The sequence below is a fragment of the Pan troglodytes genome, chromosome 13 (genome assembly GCF_028858775.2).
Source record: "Pan troglodytes isolate AG18354 chromosome 13, NHGRI_mPanTro3-v2.0_pri, whole genome shotgun sequence".
NCBI lineage: Eukaryota > Metazoa > Chordata > Mammalia > Primates > Hominidae > Pan > Pan troglodytes.
Genome location: NC_072411.2, coordinates 96,430,300 through 96,449,204, shown reverse-complemented (window position 1 = coordinate 96,449,204; position 18,905 = coordinate 96,430,300). Strand labels below are relative to the sequence as shown.

The following is an 18,905-nucleotide window of genomic DNA, read 5'->3' as shown; positions in this document are numbered from 1 at the left end:
GCCTTCATATCATTATTTACCCAGTAGTCATTCAGGAGCAGGTTGTTCAGTTTCCATGTAGTTGTGTGGTTTTGAATGAGTTTCTTAATCCTGAGTCCTAATTTGATTGCACTATGGTCTGAGAGACTGTTATTATTTCTGTTCTTTTGCCTTTGCTGAAGAGTGTTTTACTTCCAATTGTGTGGTCAATTTTAGAATAAGTGCAATGTGGTGCTGAAAAGAATGTACACTGTGTTGATTTGGGGTGGAGAGTTCTGTAGACGTCTATTAGGTGCACTTGGTCCAGAGCTGAGTTCAAGTCCTGAATATCATTGTTAATTTTCTGTCTCATTGATCTGTCTAATATTGACTGTGGGTTGTTAATGTCTCCCACTATTATTGTGTGGGAGTGTAAGTCTTTTTCTAGGTCTCTAAGAACTTGCTTTATGAATCTGGGTGCTCCTGTATTGGGTGCATATATATTTAGGATAGTTAGCTCTTCTTGTTGCGTTGGTCCTTTTACCATTATGTAAAATATATAATTATGTAATGCCCTTTTTGTCTTTTTTGATCTTTGTTGATTTAAAGTCTGTTTTATCAGAGACTATGATTGCAACCCCTGCTTTTTATTGATTTCCATTTGCTTGGTCAATAATCCTCCATCCCTTTATTTTGAGCCTATGTGTGTCTTTGCACATGAGATGTGTCTCCTGCATACAGCACACTGATAGGTCTTGTATCCAATTTGCCAGTCTGTGTCTTGTAATTGGGGCATTTAGCCCTTTTACATTTAAGGTTAATATTGCTATGTGTGAATGTGATCCTGTCATTATGATGCTAGCTGGTTATTTTGACCATTAGTTGATGCAGTTTCTTCATACTGTTGATGGATTTTACAATTTGGTATGTTTTTGCGGTGGCTGGTACCAGTTTTTCCTTTCCATATTTAGTGCTTCCTTCAGAATTATAAAAAACTGCTTTACATTTTATATGGAACCAAAAAAGAGCCCATATAGCAAGTCAATCATAAGCATAAAGAACGAAGCTGGAGGCATCACACTACCTGACTTCAAACTATACAACAAGGCTACAGTAACCAGAACAGCATGGTACTAGTACCAAAACAAATACGTAGACCAGTGGAACAGACCAGAGGCCTCAGAAATAATGCCACACATCTACACCCATCTAATCTTTGACAAACCTGACAAAAACAAGCATTGGGGAAAGAGTTCCCTATTTAATAAATGGTGTTGGAAAAACTGGTTAGCCATATGCAGAAAATTGAAACTGGACACCCTCCTTACACCTTATACAAAATTAACTCAAGATGGATGAAAGACTTAAACATAAGACCTAAACCATAAAAACCCTAGAAGAAAGCCTAGGCAATACCACTCAGGCGATAGGCATGGGCAGAAACTTCATGACTAAAACACCAAAAACAAGGACAACAAAAACCAAAATTGACAAATGGAATCTGATGAAGCTACAGAGCTTCTACACAGCAAAAGAAACTATCATCAGAGTGAACAGGCAACCTACAGAATGAGAGAAAAGTTTTGCAATCTATGCATCTGACAAAGGGCTAATATCCAGAATGTGCAAGGTGCTGAAACAAATTTACAAGAAGAAAACAATGCCATCAAAAAGTGGGTGAAGGATACGAACAGGCACTTCTCAAAAGAAGACTTTTATGCAGCCAACCAACATATGAAAAAAAGCTCATCTTCACTGGTCATTAGAGAAATGCAAATCAAAACCACAATGAAATATCATCTCACACCAGCTAGAATGGTGATCATTAAAGTCTGAAAACAGCAGATGCTGGAGAGGATGTGGAGAAATAGGAATGCTTTTACACTGTTGGTGGGACTGTAAATTAGTTCAACCATTGTGGAAGACAGTGTGGTGATTCCTCAAGGGTCTAGTACCAATAATTCCATTTGACCCAGCAATCCTCTTACTGGGTATATATACCCAAAGGATTATAAATCATTCTACTATAAAGACACATGCACACGTATGTTTATTGCAGCACTGTTCACAATAGCAAAGACTTGGAACCAACCCAAATGCCCATCAATGATAGACTGGATAAAGAAAATGTGGCACATATACACCACGGAATACTATGCAGCCTAAGAAAGGATGAGTTCATGTCCTTTGCCAAGGACATGGCTGAAGCTGGAAACCATCATTCTCAGCAAACTAACAAGGGAGCAGATAACCAAACACCGTGTGTTCTCACTCAAAAGTGGGAGTTGAAAAATGAGAACACATGGACACAAGGAGGGGAACATCACACACTGGGGCCTGTTGGGGTGAGGTCGGGGTGGGATAGCATTAGGAGAAATACCTAATATAGATGACGGGTTGATGGGTGCAGCAAACTACCATGGTTCGTGTATACCTATGTAAAAAACCTACATGTTCTGCACATTTCCCAGAACTTAAAGTATTAAAAAAAAAAGAAGAAGAAACAATATTATGTCCTTTGTAGGGGCATGGATGACACTGGAGGCCATCATCCTTAGCAAACTAGGGTAGGAACAGAAAATCAATACTTCATGTTCTCATTTATAAGTGGAAGCTAAATGATGAGAACACATGGACACATAGATGGGAACAACAGACACTGTCAGAGGGAGGGGAAGGAAAAAAAGTAGTATCAGGGCACAGATCACAGAAATCCTGTAAGACATGGTTAGAAGTTCAAAGTTAAATCCAAAAAAAATGAAAACCCTATTGGCTACTGAGTAGAGAGAGGAGTGACACGATCCAATCTGTATTTAAAAGGATCATTCTGATTGTTGCATCTTGAAGCAACTAGGGATGTACAACAATGGAAGCATGGAGATCAGTTAGAATTGAAAAGTCCAAGTAAAATATTATTGTTTCTTGGAATAGAATACTAGCAGTGAAGGTGGTTAATCTTATATTTGACACATTTTAAGGGAAGAGATCCTGCATGACTTGCTAAGACATTGTGTGGGGAGTGTGATATTTAATTAAGTAGAGAAAACTATGAGAAGATTGTTTTGTTGGTGAAATAAGACTTTGATTTTGGGCATATTAAATTACATCCTTATTAAAATTTAGCTAGTTATATTGAGTAGACAATTAGATATTATAGGGAAAGAAAGTGCTAGAGTTAAAAATTTGGGTGTCATTAATTTATACATGGAATTAGAATGATTTAATACCCTGTATACTTACTATCCAAGACATTTGATTTATAGAAAGATAAAGTTGGATAGAAAAGAGATTCAATCAGCATAAAAATGTCAGCTCATTTATGTTTCATTATTATGTAAATTCTTGAAGCACGATGAAACATTGTATTTTAAGGTAATACTGCAATATTATAAGACAACACAGTTTTACTCATTTTTGCCTGTCTTGATCATTAGAATATACAATATTTGACCCAGCCATCCCATTACTGGGTATATACCCAAAGGATTATAAATCATGCTGCTATAAAGACACATGCACACGTATGTTTATTGCGGCACTATTCACAATAGCAAAGACTTGGAACCAACCCAAATGTCCAACAATGATAGACTGGATTAAGAAAATGTGGCACATATACACCATGGAATACTATGCAGCCATAAAAAATGATGAGTTCATGTTCTTTGTAGGGACATGGATGAAGCTGGAAACCATAATTCTCAGCAAACTATCGCAAGGACAAAAAAGCAAACACCACATGTTCTCACTCATAGGTGGGAATTGAACAATGAGAACGTATGGATACAGGAAGGGGAACATCACACACTGGGGCCTGTTGTGGGGTGGGGGGAGGGGGGAGGTATAGCATTAGGAGATATACCTAATGTTAAATGACGAGTTAATGGGTGCAGCACACCAACATGGCACATGTATAGATATGTAACTAACCTGCACGTTGTGCACATGTACCCTAAAACTTAAAGTATAATTAAAAAAAAAGAAGATACAAAATTAACCAAAATAATCTCTAATGTAAGCATTTCAAATATAATAGATTTTCCATTAAAATAAATTCTTTTTATTTTAATTTCAATGTACAGGATATGTCAAACAAATATTACACAGGTATTTCATATGACGATGTGATCTTACTAGTAGGTAGCTATGAACAACTTGATCTTGCCTCATGGGTTATAGCAAAATGAATTAGGTAAATGCTTGATCTTAGAGGAATCAATCTGTATTTAGACTGAGCAAATCATACCATTTCACATGAAAAATTGAGCTAAGTTTCAGGAATTGTGTGGGGTTGGGAATGGATAGTACTAAATTTTGTTAGAGAACAAGAAATCCCATGAATCTCTTTTGCTGAGGTGTCACAGCATTCCTTCCAGAAATGTAGGTATTTATTGTTTTCCGTGTTTTAGATTCTATTAACACATTCCTTTTTGCTTACAGTATAATTAGTATACCTCAAATTCTTGAACAAAATATGAGTTTCAGAATAAATATGTTATAAAAAGGTCAATATATCTTCTTTTTTGACAAGTAACTATATAACTACCATTGGGAAAAAGATGGAATTAAATAAAAACAACTTGTGTTTCAGATGTTAATATTTAAACTTTAAAAGTAGAAAGTAATACCATAATTGTGTTAAGTACTCAACCTTTATTATATAATTATGCCAGCTGATTTCTTTAGAACAGTGATGTTATTTTAGTTACTACTTTAAAAACTAGTCTGTATAAAGCAGATCTAGAAGTCAAGGGCTCTCGGCAACAATGTACATTTCATATCTTTTTGCTGACTAAGACTTACAAACAGAAATGGCACTGCTCACTGGAGAACTGCATATATTTGGGTAATCAATAAACCTTTTCTTACCTACTTTCATGAAAACACTCTTAGGCGACTTTGTTTTTATACCACGGCTATGAGATAAGACTTTAAATTATTATAATTTGGGGACAGGATTTCTCATGAGCTAAATATTCTAGGCCAGGTGTTGCAAACTAATTTTGTGTGTACTGTCTCAACATGTTGAAACTAAAAGAAGCCAACTTCATAAACAGAAAATTGGCAAACAGTTGAGAGAGGTTAGGATTATCAGAGCCAGAAAAAAATAATGCACACAATATTTTAGAGCCTGGTGAGGTCTGAAGAATACAACAAAATATTTTTATATTATACCATTTTATTTTAAATGAACTAAGATAAATACAGTATTTGAAAGTAATAGACAAATGTTTGAAATTTTTTATTAGTTAAATACAGTAGATTTATTGATAAAAGCAGTTTAAATTATGCTGTTTCATTTCTATAAGTCTAATAACAGTGATTATTTATATGTATAAAAAAGCCTTAAAACTTTTGCTGCAGTTACATCTGTACTCTTCATATAATGTTGATTTATCTTTCTGGGAGAATTCCAATTTTATCAAGTTGAAATTAGTATAACTTCTATAATATCTCCTATATTAAATCACTGTTTTTAATAAATTAGAGTTTATCTAGCCTGAAATTTTTAAAAGTACTTACCCCTGGTACATCATAAATGATTTCAGCTTCTATATTCTATTTGATGAATAATTTAATCAGTTTTATGTTAATTGAATTTTTGCCTGCTTAAAAAAGCAAATCTTGACTTTTCATTTAAAATATAATCTATTAGAGAAATCTAATCAGTTTCCTCTTCTATCCTCTTGAGAACATTGCTTTGATTTAATTTTTATTAAATTGAGGTGCTTCCTTGAGGTATTTTCTCAAAAATTGTACATATTTTCTAAAACACTGCATTAAAAAATACCTGTTTGTCTTTATCTAAATTGATATCTTGATGACAAATAAAATTCTTGGTCTCAGATCTCTTATTTCATAGCTGTTTTAAGTGTTTCTACTTCCTTCTGACATTCAGTTTTATAGGTAAGAAATATGATTTTACAAATGAGGAATATGATGTCACTCGGGTTCTCATTCCTTTTTAAGCAGCTGATTCCCCCATGGACATGCTAGTAACATTTTTGTTTTCAACTTTGGCAGTTTTCTTAGGATATTTGAATATTTTGGTCTTTTTCACTCATTCTTGCTGTAACTCTCACTCCAACTCTAGCTCTTTTCTCCCTTACTAGTAAACTAACCCTGCCAGGAGCTTTCATATATTGCACATTAGTATTCCTGCAATGTTTCCCATGATTGGCCACTATTCTAATTAGGAGGTAATGCAGATAGCCTGAAATTAAAAAAAAAATACTTTGCACATTATTTTAGACAAGTGCTTCTAGTATTTTCATTACTATATATTGTTAGAGTCTGCCCCATTATCTCTTTGATGTCTCCTGTTATTTGTGTATGATGCACTCTGCTCTAGCCTTTGTGCCATTCTTTTTCATACTTACAAGTGAAAGTATTTTGTATTTTTTTGGATTTTTTTAAATTTTATTTTATTGTGATGAGAACACAGTGTGAGATCTACACTTTTTGCAAATTAGGTGTACAATAGAGTATTTTTTAAAGTAGGTACAATGTACAGCAGATCTCTAGAGCTTCTTAAACTTGCATAATTGAAACTTTATGCCTGTTGATTAGCAATTTCCCATTTTTCTTTTCCTATACCCAGCCACTGTCCCGATATATGTATTCATCACATTTTTAAATCCATTCATCAGTCATTGGACATTGCAGTTGTTTCCACATGTTGGCTATTGTAAATAGTGCTACAGTGAACATAGGAATGCTGATATCTTTTGAGATCCTGGTTTCAGTTTTTTGGATGTGGTGTGGTAGTTCTGTTTGTAATTTTTAGATAAATCACCATATTCTTTTTCATAAAGGCTGCACTGTTTGCATTCCCACCAACAGTATGCAAATAAACTCAAAATGGATTAAAGACTTAAATATAAAAGCTGAAACTATAAAACTACTAACTACTGGAAAAAAAAGGGGAAATGCTTCAGGACATTGATCTGGGCAAAGATTTTACCTATGAATAAGATGCTGAAGGACAGGCAACAAATGCACAAATAGACAAATGGGATTTTTGTTAAGCCAAAAATCTTCTCCACAGCAAAGGAAACAATCAACAGAATGAAGAGATAACTGATTAAATATGAGAACATATTTGCAAATGATTCATCCAACAAAGGACTAACATCCACAAAATATGAGGAACTTGACTTCACAGCAAAATAAAAAATAATTCAATTAAAATATGGGCAAAGGGTCTGAATAGACAGTTTTCAAAAGACATACAAGTGGACAACAATTACATGAAAAAAATGCTCAGCATCTCTAATCATCAGGGAAGTGCAAATCAAAATGACAATGAGATATCATCTTACCTTGGTTAGAATGGCTATTATCAAAAAGAAAAAAATGTATATCAAATGCTAGTGAAAATGCTGAGAAAAATGAACTTTTTACACTATTTTATTATTTTCATGCTATTTTAAATGATATTTTTTTCTTAATTTTTTAAATATTCATGTGGATACATGCTACTAATTTTGCATGTTAATTTTTTTATTCTGCCACTTTGCTAAATTTATTAGTTCTATTAGTTTTTTGTTAATCTTAAGGGTTTCCAACTTAGAAGATTATTTCATCTGCAAACAGAGATAAATTTACTTCTATTTGTCATATTCAACTTCTGTTGTTTCTTTTAGTACAACAATGAATAGAAATAGAGATAGTGGCTAGGTGTGGTGGCTCATGCCTGTAATCCCAGCACTTTGGGAGGCTGATGCAGGAGGATTGCTTGAGCCCAGGAGTTTTAGACCAGCCTGGGCAACCTAATGAGACCCTATCTTTACAAACAATTTTAAAAATTAGCTGGGCATTGTTGCATGGCCTATAGTCCCAGCTACTTGGGAGGCTGACTTGGAAAGATTGCCTGAGCCTGGGAGGTCAAGGCTGCAGTGAGCTGTGATTGTGCCTGGGTGACACACCAGCCTGAGTTACAGGGTGAGACCTTGTCTCAAATAAAATAATAATAATAATAATAATAATATTGTGGAGATCACGGGTATCCTCTTGTTTCTGATCTTAGAGGAGAAACTTTCAGTTTTGGTATTGACTATGATGATAGTTGTTAACTTCTCATCAATGAATTTTATCATGTTGAAGAACACTCATTCTATACCTACTAAGTCATGAGTTTTATCATGAAAGAGTGTTGAAATTAAAATGCAGCTGTTGAGAATTTAATAGGATTTTTTTTCTTGAATCTGTGAATGTGGGGTATTACATAAATTGATTTGCATATGTTGAAATATTCTTGTATTCCAGGGATACATCACATGGTCATGGTGTATGATTTTTTTTTATTTACTACTATTTTGTTGAAGATTTTTGCATATATTTATCAGAGATGTTGGCCTATAGGTATCTTTTCTTTATTTCAGTATCTTTATCTCATTTTGGTATCACGATAATACTGACTTTATAAAAAGAGTTCAAAAGGATACCATTCTTTTTAACATTATATTACTTTGAGAAGGATTGACAAACCTTTTTCAAATTTGTGGTAAATTTACCAGTAAAGTTATCTGGTTCTGGGCTTTTCCTTGAGAGGGTTTTTGTTATTGTATCAGTCTTTTCTCTAGTTATGGGTCTGTTCAGACTTTCTAGTTCTTCATGTTACTGTGTTAGCAGCTTGTCGGTATTTATTCATTTCTTCTCAGTTATTCAGTTTATTGGTGAATAATTATTCATAGAAATCTATTATGATCCTTTTTATTTCTATGTTATCAGTTACAATAGTGTCACTGCTTTCATTTCTTAATTGCCACTGCTTTCATTTCTGAATTATTTCTTTGAATGTACTTTTTAAAATAATTAGTCTAGGCTGGGCATGGTGGCTCACACCTGTAATCCCAGCAATTTGGGAGGCGAGGTGGGTGGATCACCTGAGGTCTGGAGTTCTAGACCAGTTTGGCCAACATGATGAAACCCCATCTCTACTAAAAATATAAAAACTAGCCAGGCATGGTGGTATATGCCTGTAATCCCAGCTACTCCGGAGGCTGAGACAAGAGAATCACTTGAACCTGGGAGGCGGAGGTTGCAGTGAGCTGAGATTGCACCACTGCACTCCCGCCTGGGTGACAGAGCAAGACTCTGTCTCAAAAAAAAAAAAGAAAAGAAAAAAGAAAAAAATAGTCTATTGTTTGTCAACTTTGTTTACCTTTTCGAACAACCAAAGCTTATTTCATTGAGTTTTTTTCTATTGTTTTCCTAATCTCCATTTCATTAGTTTTCACTGTAATTTTTATTACATGCTTCTTTCTACTAACTTTGGGATTAGTTTGTTATTCTTTTTCTAGTTTCTCGATGTGTACAGTTAGGTTGTTTATTTGAGATCTTTCCCTTTTTCATTATAATTTTTATTGCAATAAGCTTCACTCTTAGTACTGCTTACCACTGCTTTTGCCACATCCCATAAGTATTGGTGTCTTATATATTCCTCTCAAGATGTAAAAGTAAAATGTTTCTAATTTCCCTTTTTTCCCTGTTTTCTAATTTCCCTTTTAATTTCTCCTTTCACCTATTGGTTGACAAAAGTATGTTATTTAAAGTTCACATATTTGTGAATGCCCCTGTTTCCTTCCACAACTAGTTTCCAGTTTCATTACATTGTGGTTGAAAAGATAGTTAGGATGAATTCAATCATCTTAAACTTGTTAATACTCGTCTTGGGACCTAATGTGATCTAACCTGGAGAATTTTCTGTCACTGCTTGAGAAGAATGTATAGCCAGCTGATGTTGGGTAGAATGTTCTGTATATGTTAAGTTCATTTGGTCTACTGTTCAAGTCCATTGTTTGTTGATGTTTCTGTTACGTTGATCTGCTTAATATTAAAAGTGGAGGATTGAAATCTCCTGCTTCTATTGTATTGCTATTGTTCCCTTCAGTTCTGTCAATGTTTGATTTATTTAGGTTTGTGTTCTGAGATAGATGATAGATACATGATAGATAGATAGATAGATAGATAGATAGATAGATAGATAGATAGATAGAGCATTGCCCCTCTAGGCTTCTGAGATCACTGCTACTTCTCATTCTATCTTCATCCTTAGTGTTTTAATATACGACACAGTGCTGCTACTCTCCACCAGGTAGTCCATCTGTTACAGGCTTTGTTCTTTAATTTTGAAAAGTCATAACTTTCTTGTTTTCATTAAAAATAAGTATATCATTCTCTTGTTGAAAAAATCAGGGAAGAAAAAAGCCCAAATGATTAATTTTTTTAAAATACCTCTTTATTTAGAAATCTTTATTAGCATTTCATGATTATCATTATATAAAGACCTTGTTATGTGTTTGTGTATGATTTACTTGTATGTATATATATATCTATGCACACACATATATGTGCATTTGTACACATGAGCACACACATGAAGAGAGAGGGAGAAAAAGAAGTGTTTGTTCAAATTTGCTGACATTGGAGCAGTCATGATCTTTAAGGAGATTAAAAAAAAGAGTGCTGAATCACACATTGTCTCTTTATCTTTCTACAATTATATGTAATTATCTATCTATCTAATCGATCTATAATGCAATTATAGATCCTAAGAAGCCCCATAGTGTGTCCTCTGCAAGTTAGAGGCAAAGCCCAGGAACGTCTGTAATTCCAACCCAAATCGAAAGGCCTGAGAACCAACAGAGCCAATGGTCCAAGTCTCATTCTAAGTCCAAAGGCCCTGGGAACAAGGAGCGTCAATGTCTGAGGTTAGGAAAAAATGGATATCCCAGGTCAAGCGAGAGCAAATTCACCCTTCCTCCACTTTTTTCTTCTATTCAGACCTTCAAGGAATTAGATGATGTTCACCCACATTGGTGAGAGAGATCTTTATTCATTCTGCCAATTCAAATGCTAATCTCTTCTGGAAACACCCTCACAGACACACTGACCTTCATATTAGATCAATGATTCTGGTGGACTTTTTCTTTCTCTTTTACAGAAGATTATTTATACCAGAGTATTCAACCTACTTTAAGGTTACATTTGATATTATGAAATAAAAATAATTAGACATCTTAATTCATAGAACGATCTTTTTTGATTTATATGGTTTGAGACTGTTCAAAGGAACCCTTTATGGTTGGTAAAAACAAGTTTCCAAAATTGCAAAGCTAAAGCCTGAACAAATTGTTGTCCAAATAGACCACCAAACATTTACCTTATTCGATACATTCCCTTTAAATTCCTGACAATGAGAATTATATACTTTAAAGTTATACAAACATTTTATGTTTTAAAATTGTATGTAAATTTAATTATATATGGATATAAAATAATATATATGTGTATATATACACATTTTTATACATGTTTACATATGTACACATATATAGGCATACACATACACATATATATGTAAGTATATATACACTGAAAAATTGAATTAAGATAGTAATAAGGAAACTCCATTCAAAACATGGTTTGGGAATTTTCTTATAACACACATTATTCTTCACTATCATTCCTGAATGTGGAAGAAAAATGACTAATGCCTTATTTACGGAAATGTCATAAACTTAAATATATTACCACCAATAAGAGGGCAAATCAACTGTAATGCTATATCCTAAATTTTCTTTTTTTTGATATATCATTTTTAAAAAAATTATTATACTTCAAGATTTAGGGTACATGTGCACAATGTGCAGGTTAGTTACATATGTATACATGTGCCACGCTGGTGTGCTGCACCCATTAACTCATCATTTAGCATTAGGTATATCTCCTAATGCTATCCCTTCCCCCTCCCCCCACCCCACAACAGTCCCCAGAGTGTGGTGTTCCCTTTCCTGTGTCCATGTGTTCTCATTGTTCAATTCCCATCTATGAGTGAGAACATGCGGTGTTTGGTTTTTTGTCCTTGCGATAGTTTACTGAGAATGATGATTTCCAATTTCATCCATGTCCCTACAAAGGACATGAACTCATCATTTTTTATGGCTGCATAGTATTCCATGGTGTATATGTGCCACATTTTCTTAATCCAGTCTATCATTGTTGGACATTTGGGTTGGTTCCAAGTCTTTGCTGTTTTGAATAGTGCCGCAATAAACATACGTGTGCATGTGTCTTTATAGCAGCATGATTTATAGTCCTTGGGTATATACCTAGTAATGGGATGGCTGGGTCAAATGGTATTTCTAATTCTAGATCCCTGAGGAATCGCCACACTGACTTCCACAATGGTTGAACTAGTTTACAGTCCCACCAACAGTGTAAAAGTGTTCCTATTTCTCCACATCCTCTCCAGCACCTGTTGTTTCCTGACTTTTTAATGATTGCCATTCTAACTGGTGTGAGATGGTATCTCCTTGTGGTTTTGATTTGCATTTCTCTGATGGCCAGTGATGATGAGCATTTTTTCGTGTGTCTTTTGGCTGCATAAAGGTCTTCTTTTGAGAAGTGTCTGTTCATATCCTTTGCCCACTTTTTGATGGGGTTGTTTGTTTTTTTCTTGTGAATTTGTTTGAGTTCATTGTAGATTCTGGATATTAGCCCTTTGTCAGATGAGTAGGTTGCAAAAATTTTCTCCCATTTTGTAGGTTGCCTGTTCACTCTGATGGTAGTTTCTTTTGCTGTGCAGAAGCTCTTTAGTTTAATTAGATCCCATTTGTCAATTTTGGCTTTTGTTGCCATTGCTTTTGGTGTTTTAGACATGAAGTCCTTGCCCATGCCTATGTCCTGAATGGTAATGCCTAGGTTTTCTTCTAGGGCTTTTATGGTTTTAGGACTAACGTTTAAGTCTTTAATCCATCTTGAATTAATTTTTGTATAAGGTGTAAGGAAGGGATCCAGTTTCAGCTTTCTACATATGGCTAGCCAGTTTTCCCAGCACCATTTATTAAATAGGGAATCCTTTCCTAATTGCTTGTTTTTTGCAGGTTTGTCAAAGATCAGATAGTTGTAGATATGCGGCATTATTTCTGAGGGCTCTGTTCTGTTCCATTGATCTCTATCTCTCTTTTGGTACAAGTACCATGCTGTTTTGGTTACTGTAGACTTGTAGTATAGTTTGAAGTCAGGTAGTGTGATGCCTCCAGCTTTGTTCTTTTGGCTTAGGATTGCCTTGGCAATGCAGGCTCTTTTTTGGTTCCATATGAACTTTAAAGTAGTTTTGTCCAATTCTGTGAAGAAAGTCATTGGTAGCTTGATGGGGATGGCATTGAATCTGTAAATTACCTTGGGCAGTATGGCCATTTTCACGATATTGATTCTTCCTATCCATGAGCATGGAATGTTCTTCCATTTGTTTGTATCCTCTTTTATTTCCTTGAGCAGTGGTTTGTAGTTCTCCTTGAAGAGGTCCTTCACATCCCTTGTAAGTTGGATTCCTAAGTATTTTATTCTCTTTGAAGCAATTGTGAATGGGAGTTCACTCATGATTTGGCTCTCTGTTTGTCTGTTATTGGTGTATAAGAATGCTTGTGATTTTTGTACATTGATTTTGTATCCTGAGACTTTGCTGAAGTCGCTTATCAGCTTAAGGAGGTTTTGGGCTGAGACAATGGGGTTTTCTAGATATACAATCATGTCATCTGCAAACAGGGACAATTTGACTTCCTCTTTTCCTAATTGAATACCCTTTATTTCCTTCTCCTGCCTAATTGCCCTGGCCAGAACTTCCAACACTATGTTGAATAGGAGTGGTGAGAGAGGGCATCCCTGTCTTGTGCCAGTTTTCAAAGGGAATGCTTCCAGTTTTTGCCCATTCAGTATGATATTGGCTGTGGGTTTGTCATAGATAGCTTTTATTATTTTGAGATACGTCCCATCAATACCTAATTTATTGAGAGTTTTTAGCATGAAGGGTTGTTGAATTTTGTCAAAGACCTTTTCTGCATCTGTTGAGATAATCATGTGGTTTTTGTCTTTGGTTCTGTTTATATGCTGGATTACATTTATTGATTTGCATATATTGAACCAGCCTTGCATCCCAGGGATGAAGCCCACTTGATCATGGTGGATAAGCTTTTTGATGTGCTGCTGGATTTGGTTTGCCAGTATTTTATTGAGGGTTTTTGCATCAATGTTCATCAAGGATATTGGTCTAAAATTCTCTTTTTTGGTTGTGTCTCTGCCAGGCTTTGGTATCAGGATGATGCTGGCCTCATAGAATGAGTTAGGGAGGATTCCCTCTTTTTCTATTGATTGGAATAGTTTCAGAAGGAATGGTACCAGTTCCTCCTTGTATCTCTGGTAGAATTCGGCTGTGAATCCATCTGGTCCTGGACTCTTTTTGGTTGGTAAGCTGTTGATTATTGCCACAATTTCAGATCCTGTTATTGGTCTATTCAGAGATTCAACTTCTTCCTGGTTTATTCTTGGGACAGTGTATGTGTTGAGGAATTTATCCATTTCTTCTAGATTTTCTAGTTTATTTGCGTACAGGTGTTTGTAGTATTCTCTAATGGTAATTTGTATTTCTGTGGGATCGGTGGTGATATCCCCTTTATCATTTTTTATTGTGTCTATTTGATTCTTCTTTTTTTCTTTATTAGTCTTGCTAACAGTCTATCAATTTTGTTGATCCTTTCAAAAAACCAGCTCCTGGATACATTAGTTTTTTGAAGGGTTTTTTGTGTCTCTATTTCCTTCAGTTCTGCTCTGATCTTAGTTATTTCTTGCCTTCTGCTAGCTTTTGAATGTGTTTTTTCTTGCTTTTCTAGTTCTTTTAATTGTGATGTTAGGGTGTCGATTTTGGATCTTTCCTGGTTTCTCTTGTGGGCATTTAGTGCTATAAATTTCCCGCTACGCACTGCTTTGAATGTGTCCCAGAGATTCTAGTATGCTGTGTCTTTGTTCTCATTGGTTTCAAAGAACATCTTTATTTCTGCCTTCATTTCATTATGTACCCAGTAGTCATTCAGGAGCAGGTTGTTCAGTTTCCATGTAGTTGAGCCGTTTTGAGTGAGTTTCTTAATCCTGAGTTCTAGTTTGATTGCACTGTGGTCTGAGAGATAGTTTGTTATAATTTCTGATCTTTTACATTTGTTGAGGAGAGCTTTACTTCCAACTATGTGGTCAATTTTGGAATAGGTGTAGTGTGGTGTTGAAAAAAATGTGTATTCTGTTGATTTGGGGTGGAGAGTCTGTAGATGTCCATTAGGTCCGCTTGGTGCAAAGCTGAGTTCAATTCCTGGGTAACCTTGTTAACTTTCTGTCTCATTGATCTGTCTAATGTTGACAGTGGGGTGTTAAAGTCTTCCATTATTATTGCGTGGGAGTCTAAGTCTCTTTGTGGGTCACTCAGGACTTGCTTTATGAATCTGGGTGCTCCTGTATTGGGTGCATATATATTTAGGACAGTTAGCTCTTCTTGTTGAATTGATCCCTTTACCATTATGTAATTGCCTTCTTTGTCTCTTTTGATCTTTGTTGGTTTAAAGTCTGTTTTATCAGAGACTAGGATTGCAACCCCTGCCTTTTTTTGTTTTCCATTTGCTTGGTAGATGTTCCTCCATCCTTTTATTTTGAGCCTATGTGTGTCTCTGCACGTGAGATGAGTTTCCTGAATACAGCACACTGATGGGTCTTGACTCTTTATCCAATTTGCCAGTCTGTGTCTTTTAATTGGAGCATTTAGTCCATTTACATTTAAAGTTAATATTGTCATGTGTGATCCTAAATTTTCAAATACAAATTGATGAAAAAAGAAGTCCACCTACAATCAATTGTACTATACAGATAATGTCAATATTTTAATACATGATATTTTAATAGGCTTACGAAAATTTTTATTTAACAAAACCATGCAGATCATTAATTACTTCATGTTTTCTGCCCCAAAATATTCTGAAGAAATTAAGAATCTTAGTGTTATTTTCAGTAAAGTAATATTGTTCAGAAAACATTTTTGTCATGTTGCTTTGCTCAGAACTTTTGCTCTTTGGCATATAGTTATATAGTTTTTAACCTGACGCATTAGAACTCTCAATCTGGTCTTATAAAGAATCCCAAGTGCCGCCATGTCTGTTTGAAGTTACTCTGTCAAAAATAAAGCCAATTTGTAGTTGCCAATTATTTGATATTTTTATCTGAATTAACACATTAATTAAAAATGTCTCATGTTGGGAAATCTAAAAATGCCTCCCTACCTTATAAAGATACTTCCCACTACTTTTTCCCACAACTTTTGTGAGAAAATAATTGTGAAAAATCTCTTGCAAAATAGGACATTTTACAAGATATAATGGTTTTGATACTTTTGTACAAACTTGTTATACCTGTGTTAAATAACTAAAGGCAGAATTTAACAAGAATGACTTTTCTCTTTACAACCTCAATTTTAAACCCCTACATTTTATTGTGTGTGGAAATAATTTTAACAACCATTAGCCACCTGCCCATCATTTTACAACAAGCAAGGCTCACCGATCCTGCAATTAGCCAATTACACAAACTATTATATTGTTTGCAATTGTCAACAGAAAAATGAATTCAAGCGGATTTCTCTATACTGCAGGAGAGCTATGTCAATAGCTTGTTTGCAGTCTGGGATATAGCATGGCTTTTTTGTTTTTTGTTTTTTTTTAACAGTAATGACTATAAAATAATTATCAGTTTTGTCACCCTAGTTTTCCCTTTAGTTGCATAGGGTTAGCTTCAGCACTACTCTCTCCTCTTTTGTTTTCTTTCAAAGTGAAATTTTGCTGTTTTTAATCAAACTCCAACTTTGTGGAATAAGGATGTGATTTGTAAAAGTACTTCATTTGTTTAGTTGATTAATAAGTACATCACAACAGTTTCTTGACTTGAATTTTAAAATGGATATTTATATTTAAAATACAGATTTTCTCAATGAATGGATTAGATATGAAATAACGCAGTTCTCTTAACCCTATTTGTACCAAAGATTCAATCCTTTGAAAGCTTAAATAGTACCTAACTGACTCATTCCCTTTCTTCCCCTGTCCCCTTCGAATGCACAGACACAAAATGTGTGTGCAGTTTTAACAGGATCACACATTTCAACAGAGAGCAGGTTAATAATTTTGTATATACCCAATATTTTTTAAAAACCTGCTGGAGATTACAACTTTGGTTTTATCCAAACATGTCTTATTTTTCAAAATCAAAATATATTTTTTAAAATGTTTTAAAATTTAAGTTAAATATTTTTAATATCTCAGCTCTACCTGTGTTATGCACAATAAGAAGGCTCAGTTCCTTACTGCCTTGAGCATTTTGCTATATCTATCTTTCATAACTTTTAAGAAAATTTTAATAAAGGAACAGCTGGCATGCAAATTAATTGATATGAGAATAACTAATATGAACAGTAAGTTGCACATCTGTGACACACATTTCTCAGGGGAAACCTTTGAATGTGTATTAAACTATTAAAAATCAAAGCAAATGACAATGAAATTAAAAACTTGATTTTAATATAATTTTTCTTTATATAATAACTCTGACATCAAATATCAGAAAAAATAAACTTTATATATTTCTTCAAAGTTTCTGCATAAATTCTTAACATGAAAATTAAAATGTAGTATGTATTTGTACTCAACATTTTATATCCACAACTCTCTGTATTTTAATGCTAAAATAAGCCATCAATACAATTATAGCATTCTTTAAAAATTTTTTTACATAAATAGCAAAATTTGAAAAACTTTAACTTGCCTTTTTGTATTCATACACCTAATTCCACAAAGCAGTACATGTCTAGATTTTGAGGCAAGATTTACTATGAAATTTTTACTGAAGTCTTATCACCACTTTCTTACCCTATACTTGTGTGGGTTCAACTTGTCTGGAGTTATCATCTTGGCATCACTTGAAGAGTTTTGGCCGTCTCTGGCAAGCCACAGCAGATTGACTCCCTGACCTTAAGATAACCTTTTTCCCTGACCAAATTTATGACCATTTGCCACAATCTCTTTTTAATTTTTTTCACCAAAGGTGATGTTTCTAATGATAATAGAAAAATGAAATAACTACTTCCTTCCAAATATAACCTGCTCTTTAAATTGAAATACAATCTACAAAAAAGCAAATAATAATGGACCCCAAATAACTATTTTCCCAAAGAAACATCTATTGTACATAAATATTGGAGATGATGTTGAGCTGTACTAAACCCAGCTTATTTTCCTCTTGAGTCTTTTCTCATCACAAATTCGAAATATACTAAAAGCAGGGAAGTCATTTCACTCTGTATTCTAGAAGAATTTTTAACGTGAACTTTTATAAGGCTTATTTTCTTTGATTGGCTAATATCTTAAAATGACTAAAATATTTATTTAAATTTTTTGCAAGAAAAGTAATATTTAAATCAAACAGAATGCATTCCTTTACAATATGTCTGTTACAAAGCAAACTTTGGAAATGTAAATTGCATGATTAATATAATTTATTGTATTGATAACTGATAAGTATGTAATTCATAATATTAAGTTTTTGTTTTTGTTCCAATGAGAAAAAAAAATTTAATTATATTAGATGAACACTTTAGGGAGGGAAGAATCAGAAAAATAAAGCAAATTTCTACCAACAAACTAATTTATCCTCGTAGCAGATTTTCACAACAACATAAAACGTTAATTATTTGAATTATACATTAAGAATAGACAATAAGGTTAAAATTATATTTGGCACCATTGGCTCTGCTTCACAGCATACAAAATCTAGTTGACTTTCATTTCACAGAATATAATTGAGACAAGAAATTGAAGAGGAACAGAGAAAACTAGACTGAATGAATAAAAAATCATTCACTAAAATGAGCCAATTCAAATGCAATTAAAACATCAAAAAATGTATTAAACAAAATACAAAAATTGAGTCTCAGCAACATAAGGAAATTGTGTCAAATCATTTTTTTTTTCTAATTGCAGTGAATTGGTTTTGACACTTGTAATCTCTGATTCTTAGTGGCACTTCTTTGTTAAATTACAAATCACATCTCTTAGAAATGAAGAATAAACTATTTT

General features: G+C 34.0%; 1 long non-coding RNA gene across 2 annotated transcripts in view; it reads right to left on the bottom strand.

Moving 5' to 3' along the window:
- The window catches only part of LOC134807998 (uncharacterized), a 129,143-nt gene that overhangs the window by 91,281 nt on the left and 18,957 nt on the right, over positions 1–18,905 (bottom strand). The window lies entirely within an intron of this gene.